This window comes from Lepidochelys kempii, chromosome 1, assembly GCF_965140285.1.
Source record: "Lepidochelys kempii isolate rLepKem1 chromosome 1, rLepKem1.hap1, whole genome shotgun sequence".
Classification (NCBI taxonomy): domain Eukaryota; kingdom Metazoa; phylum Chordata; order Testudines; family Cheloniidae; genus Lepidochelys; species Lepidochelys kempii.
The window spans coordinates 186,882,425-186,889,604 of NC_136380.1; positions in this window are offsets into that span (position 1 = coordinate 186,882,425).

Consider the following 7,180-nt stretch of genomic DNA (forward strand, 5'->3'; position numbering starts at 1 on the left):
ACAGCCACCATTACAAATCTTTGTAAATCTTTATTGAAGGCACACAAAAAGAAGGAAAAATCCATTAAAGCATTTCAAATGTAAAGTATGAGGGCAGGTCTACACTTGAAACGCTGCTTTGGCGCAGCTGCACTGATGCAACTGTGCCACGTTAGCAAAGACGCTCTACGCTTATGGGGGAGAGCCCATCCCTCGGCGTAGTTAATCCACCTCCGCGAGAGGCGGTAGCTATGTTGGGAGGAGAAGCTCTGCCACGGACACAACGCTGTCCGCACCAGCACTTAGTCAGCATAACTTCGTTGCTCAGGAGTGGGGATTTTTCATACCCTTGAGCGATGTATTTATACCAAAGTAATGCCGTAGTGTAGACCTGGCCTTATGTGAGGCTTTCGTTTTAACAATATCCCTTATTCCTTTTCCCTGTAACTGTACCTAGTTTTTATAAGGAAACCCCCCTTTCTGACAGGCTTTTAGATGGTGTTAACGATGGTGACAATGTCCTTTTGGGGAAAGGAGGAAAAGTTAGTCAAAATGGGCTGGAGGCTGCTGGAATCTGATCCTCTTTCCTTCAAAACAAAACCAGACTAACACACACACAAAAGGGGAAAGAAAAGAACAGAAAATATAGAAAGTGCGGCTTCTGTCTCAGGTGTTGACTTTCCCTTACAACATGGCTACTGGAGAAAAATGGCACAGCAGAGAGTCTCATCAGCTACTCAGGACCTGGTAGACTTTTATCAGTGTCAGGCAGTTTAAAGCTTTCCCTTTAGCCACCTTTATGCTTACAGGCTCACAGCAGTATTGCAAAGGGTGGAGCTGTCTTGGCTGATTAAGATAAGCAGTGTTATTAGACAGATGCAAAAGGGAGAGAGGAAAGAGAAGTGTGTGGGGGCGGGGGGAAGAAGGAAAAAGGACACATGTGGGAGGGAGTATGACAGCAGGAACCAAAGTCTCATATTCCAGGTAGTGTTTGGGATTTAGATGAAGCTGGTGGGTAAGGTCTGGGGCCTTTTTCTGCAGCCATATTAGGAGAGCAGCAGCCATGAGCTAAGAAGCAGAGAGTCGCATTCCCACATCCCATCTAAATTATATTAAAACAATGTAATATTGGGCTGTTAAGAAGGCGATCCTGTCCTAATAGCACCCAGCATCACCAGATAAAGAAACAGATCTTAAGACATTTAAAGAAAACTTTGTCTGACAGCATTCTGTCTGGCAAGGAATCACTTAGTTATGGGTGTGAAATCTCTACTTCTTTATTGTTTTGCCTTTATGGTCCCTACTTCTCTATTGTTTGTCTGTGTCATTTCTGTCTGGTTCTTTGATAGTTATGTAACAAACAGAAACAAATTTTGCAAGGTGTAAATCAGCTAAGGTGGTGGGGTATGATTGGGTGAAGAATTGTTTTGTAATACTTTAGTAAAATGATTGGTTAAGGTACAGGTAAACAGGACTCCAGTTTCACTATATAAACTAGACTCCCAAAGGAAGTTCTTTGGAACCAACTCCAGGACACAGCCCAAGATCAGAACTGCAAGACCTTAGCACCCTGCCAACTATATCATGAGAAGCTGGATTCCATGGACGACCTGATCCTGACTGGCCAGTGGGAAAAGTTTGTCTGCCTTATTGGGAGCGGTGAGCATTGTATGCTTAGTGTTTGCATTCTGTTTTGGTGATTGTTAATAAATAGAGGTTAAGGATATTACTGTGTAAGGCTCTTTCACTGGTAAAAAGACCCCACAAACCCACAGAACGTAAGATTTACCGTGAGCCCACAGAAGGGTAAAGGTGGGTGCCGTAGAGTGTGCAGGTAACAGTGGAGGTGACGATGTCATGTGGTTCCTGCTTTCTGGCCTAGTCTGGTCAGAGCCTGACCAGAGCAGGGAGAGGAAGACCCAACAGTGTCACAGTAGACAAAGACCCAACAGGGTCCCAGGTGACAATGTGGCTGGCAGACATGATGGTGAAGCTCATTCCTTCCAGTTCACCTGTCCCCCTTCTCCCCCCAAACAGACAACATCCAAGAGGGGAGGGCAACTGCACGCCATTAACATTACCAATCAAAACAATTATAAATATTTCCTGCCATTATTAGAATCCTTCAGCTTATTGTCATGCCTACCTATGACTTTACCAGGAGCCTTGGAGTCCCGTTAGGACAGCTCTTTTATCCTAAACAATCCAGTTTGGGCCAACTATTTCCCTTCAACTTTTGCTGACTTTCATAAACAATTTTACATAACAGGCCAAGTTAAACTTATGTTACTTTGGACAACTTAGAATACAGGCCTCTGCACAACAGGGCCCTGCTGGGTCTCAGAGCATCTCATCGTCTGGACATACCATCCACTAGAGAAACCACTTGCTGCTCCTGCAGCTCTAGCAGACAGGCTAGAGGGGGAAAAAACAAAACAAAACACCAAACACTGCAGAAATGCTGCCCTGGCCTAAACCAAGCAACACCTACATAGTTTAGGCCAGTGGTCCCCAAACATTTGAGGGTCGCACACCCTGCTTACCCCTGTCCATGGCACCCCGGCCCCCCTGAGCTGAGGCCAGGAGTGGGGACATGGCTCAGGGGGAGGGAAGGGGATGTGGACAAAGGTAACGGGGCCAAGGCTGGGGCCAAGGCTGGGGGCGGGTCTGGGATTATGCTGCGGTTATGGGCTGCAGCTGGCCCCATGGGCAGATGTGGGTCCACTCCTGGCTTTGCCCCCAGCCTCAGCCCTGAACTGGGAACAGAGCCGTGGCCAGGTGCGTGCGGGGCTGGGAGTTGGGGATGTGGCAGGGGGCCGGAGTGGAGCAGAGCTGGGGGTGGGGAGGGGCTGGATGGCACTCCCTCCCCACCCCAATGGAGGCTCGTCAGGCCCTGCTGTGCCCCATGGATGGTCCTCCACACCCCCCAGGGGGGCAAGCCAGACACTTTGGGGACCTCTGTTTTAGGCCATGTGTTTGTGCTGGCTGCAAATACCAGCTGCACAACCGTCACCTGGGTCAAACCTCAGACTATCTGACAGAAGCACTTTTTTCTTGTTGTATTGTTGGTCTTTCTCATCCTCTACCTAAGTCCCAGTCTGAAGATCTCACAGTCACTCCCTTGGCTGTCAAGTGGATACTTAGAGGATGTCTATGCTGCAATTGGAGGTGTAATTGTAGCACAGGTAGGCAAACCTGTCACACTGTCTGGAGTGGCTCATGACTGTGAGTGCCTACCCCAGGGCGGACTGTGGGGAAAAAACAAACTGGTGGTGTGTTCTATAATTAGAAGTTACCAACCCAGTAACAAATGTGAACTCCTGGATCACTATAACAGTCTTACCATGGAGTCACTGGCAGTCCCCTTAGGCTCTCCAGTCTATCTCGCCACCCAGGCAAGCTGGACTTAGTGTTAAATGGTCATCTACACCAAAGATCACAAGATATTCAGGTTACTTCCAGCTCCAAGAGCCAGTCATATATCTCAGATCAATTTGTATCTCAGATCTCACACTAGAGACAACTCCTGTAGCCAATCCTGTAATAAACTATCCTGTAATAAAAGCCAATCCTGTAATAAAGGTTTCTTACTTACTTATGTTTGTACATCTTACTACATTAGTATGTTTTGTTTTATTTGCATTATTATCTACTCGGTATTGTTAACTACGTCCCATTGACCATGAGGGTGGGAGTACTGGACGCAGGGACAGTAGTTTCTTGGAACTCAAAACTGACCTTGTTGCTGCTAGCTGTAGCACTGGTGAGAATCCAGGGGAGCTCTGACTCTGATAGTCAGGAAGCGTGACTTCAGTCTATAGTGCTACAGAGCTTAGCTGAAGGATCTGGTAGACAGGACAGTGAGTCCTGTGCAGGCTCGAGCAGTTGGCTCAGCCCTGCTGGCCCATTCTGGATGACCCAGTGGGTTTTGAATTGTTGGAGGACAGTGAGTCCTGTGGGCTTAGACCTGACGACCCGGTGGGCCTTTTGGTATTGGAAAAGACGGTGTCTTTTGGAAAGCTCATTCCGGATGACCTGGTGAGCTGTGATTAAGTAGGCGCCGGCTCTGATAGCTTGGTGGATGACTGAAGGAAAACAGACACCAGCCCAAGAGGTTGTGCACGTCCTGTGAGAGCTGGGAAGCTCTGAGCACACACCAATTCAGACAATTGGGTGCTGCTGATTGCTGACTCTGACAGTCAGTAGCAAGTGGGTCTCCCACTAAGGAACTTGGGCAGGCTGTGGTAGGTCAGACTGGTTTGAAAATGAGTAAGAAAACATACAGAGCAGCTGGTTGGACACCAAAGTTAAATAAAAATTCTTTTGAATATTGTGTAAATCATTCAGGAAATTTAAAAACCCATGGTCAAAAGGTTTATTTACCGGGGCAGATGTATATGACACTCTATGTAAAAAATGGGAAGAGTTTGTAGGAGCTAAGCCTAGCCTGAGCTGCAAGATGTGGAAGAGAGTGTTCATTTATGGTTTAGCAATAGCAGGCAACGAATTAAGCAAGCACTGTAGGGAGAAAGGGCAGGAAATCTCCCAATTAAAAGATCTCTTAGCAGGAAAAGATCTGGAAATGGAAAAGCTGGGTAGTAAAATGGATGGGTTCACAGCTCAGAATCTAACCTATGTGACTCAAATCAGTAAACTGGAGCTGCAACTTCAAGAGTTAAGTGCCCTCCTCAGCAAAAGGAAAGAGAGAACTACGTGTTAGCAACGAAGAATGAAGAATTGCAAGCAGCCGTCCAAGAACTGGTGAAGGAGTTAAAGAGCAGCCAAGGCAGTCAAACCAGTCACACTACCTGTAATAGCAAAATTAATAGATTGCAAGAGAAGCTAAAACAAACTCAAGGGATGCTAGCAGCAATGAGTTTGGACCCATTGAGAGGATGGGAGTCTGAGACAGACTTGGAAGATACAGAAGAAGCAGGAGCAAGTGATCAAGGGTCCATAAAGGAAGAAGCAGTAAGGTGCCAGCCTTCAGCTTCCTTAAGAATAGCAGAAGCTGAAGAAATCAAGGAGAGGAGAGGAGAGGACTTCCTATGGCGCTGATCACAACCACGGTTGTAAATTGTGGATCTTCTTGTCCAGCAGAGACTAGATACAAAATTAAGTTGTATACACCAGAACAGGCGAAAGCCCCAGGAAAGGCTCTGGGGCCATTAAATCATGAAACTGCCCTTGACTGGCTCTCCAAAGTCAGTACTTTACCTGGAATCAGCAAAGGCGATTCAGCTGCACTCTTAAGGGAGTGCATGAACAGGGATGAATATAGTGCCCTACCCGGGGACATCCAAATGGCTAATACAGAGAATGTCATGAAGATGTGTGAAAGAGTATACAAATTTTATTATTCCCACAGTAATATTATTGGGAATTTCTACTCAGAGAGACAGAAGATGGGCAAGCATCCAGAAAAATATTTGAATAGGGAAAAACTTCTATACTGGCTTGCAGGGGCTACAGCCTGTAATACCCCTGAATTTAAAGAGACTTTATTATAAGGGTTGCTACTTACCTTAAAAGGCAATCATCGGAGCAGTGGATCCTAACACCATTGTGCTGAAAGACCTAGAAGACAAGCTGTGGGAAGCTTTTGAGATCCAACGTGAAGCCTTCCCATCACACTGGCAAAAGAAAAAAGGATAGCTGGGGTCAAAGAGGGTAATAGAAAGTACAGAAAAGGAAAGAAGTTCAGCAGCAACAATCAGAAGAAAGCAGAAAGGACACATGGCTCTCACTCCAGCAAGCCAGAAAGAGGAATAAATAATCAGGATGCAACTGAGGCTAAGTCTTTTAGAGTCATGCTCTGGAGACAATTGCTTAGGTACGAGCCAAAAGACAAAATAGATGGATTACCAACCAAGGAGCTTCTTAAAAGACTAGCTAAATATTAAGATGGCAAGGTAAGAGCAAACACTCGTATGGAGCAGCGAGTAGACAATGGTCCTAACTTAATGTGACAGGGCCAGGCTCCCCTTCCTTCCCCAGCGGTGGCGCCAATATCCAGCGAACAGTGGGGAAGACCAGCAGTAAAAGCTACAATGAGGAGAGAGAGTTAGGTCAATTTCAGCAGAAGATGCTAATTGATATGGGTGCCATCATATCTATTATTTGCTCTAAAGCCGAGTCAAAGGTAAAACAATAGCCCATAAAATAAATTAATATCCTTGAGGGATTCAATGGAAAAGAGAGCCTTGTACCATTTCCAGAACCAATTACTTGCGCTATTGACAAGATTGCCACAAAAGCAATGTTTGGCCTACTGGATGGAAATGGAATATTGGGAGTTGATGTCCTATCCCAATTGAAACTTGTCGTGGATTTGCAAAATAGAAGACTAGTCCAAGACATAGCGAGTACAGGATCCTAAGCAATTCCAGCATCGCACAGGGTGACAGCTTTAAAGACATCTGAAAAGCTGATAATGCCAGAGTGGAGCCCAGAAGTAAAAGAGATTGCCAGGAAACATCTCAGTGGATTCGCGACCAACAAGCTGCACTGTGGCAAAATTGATAGAGATAATAATTGATGGCCCAGACCCTAAGCCACATCAGTACAGATACTTTTCTACTGTAGAAGAGAGATTAAAAGAGACTATTGAGGTGTTGGTAAACCAGGGAGTGCTTGTCAAGACCTCGAGCACATGCAATTCCCACATCTGGCTGGTCTTGAAGTTGTGAAGGCTAACGGTTGATTACCGCAAGCTAAACAAAGTCACCCCTTGTTTAGCACCAGTGGTGGCGAAATTTAACAAGATCACGGCCACCATAGCCACAGGTGCAAAATGGTTCTCTGTTCTCAACCTGTCCAGCGTGTTTTTCTCTATTCCCCTCCACAGATCAGCATGGCATAAATTTGCGTTTATCTTTAACAACCGGCAGCACACCAGCAGCAGAGTGCCATAAGGTTCCATAACGCGCCCTCAATTTGTCACAGATGTGTGACAAAAATGTGGGGGACAGTGTGTGAAAAAGACAATGTTGTGAGTTATGTAGATGACATCTTAATTGCCACAACATCCAAGGAAAACAACTTGAAAATGCTGGATATAATTTTTGGCAAAATAAAAGATATGGGATTTTTATAAGTCTGACAAAGGCGCAGATGGCATTACAGAAAGTCATGTATCTAGGCACTGAATTAGGAGTACATGGAAGAAGACAGCAGGTCAAGCTAATATGTAAGCTCCCAG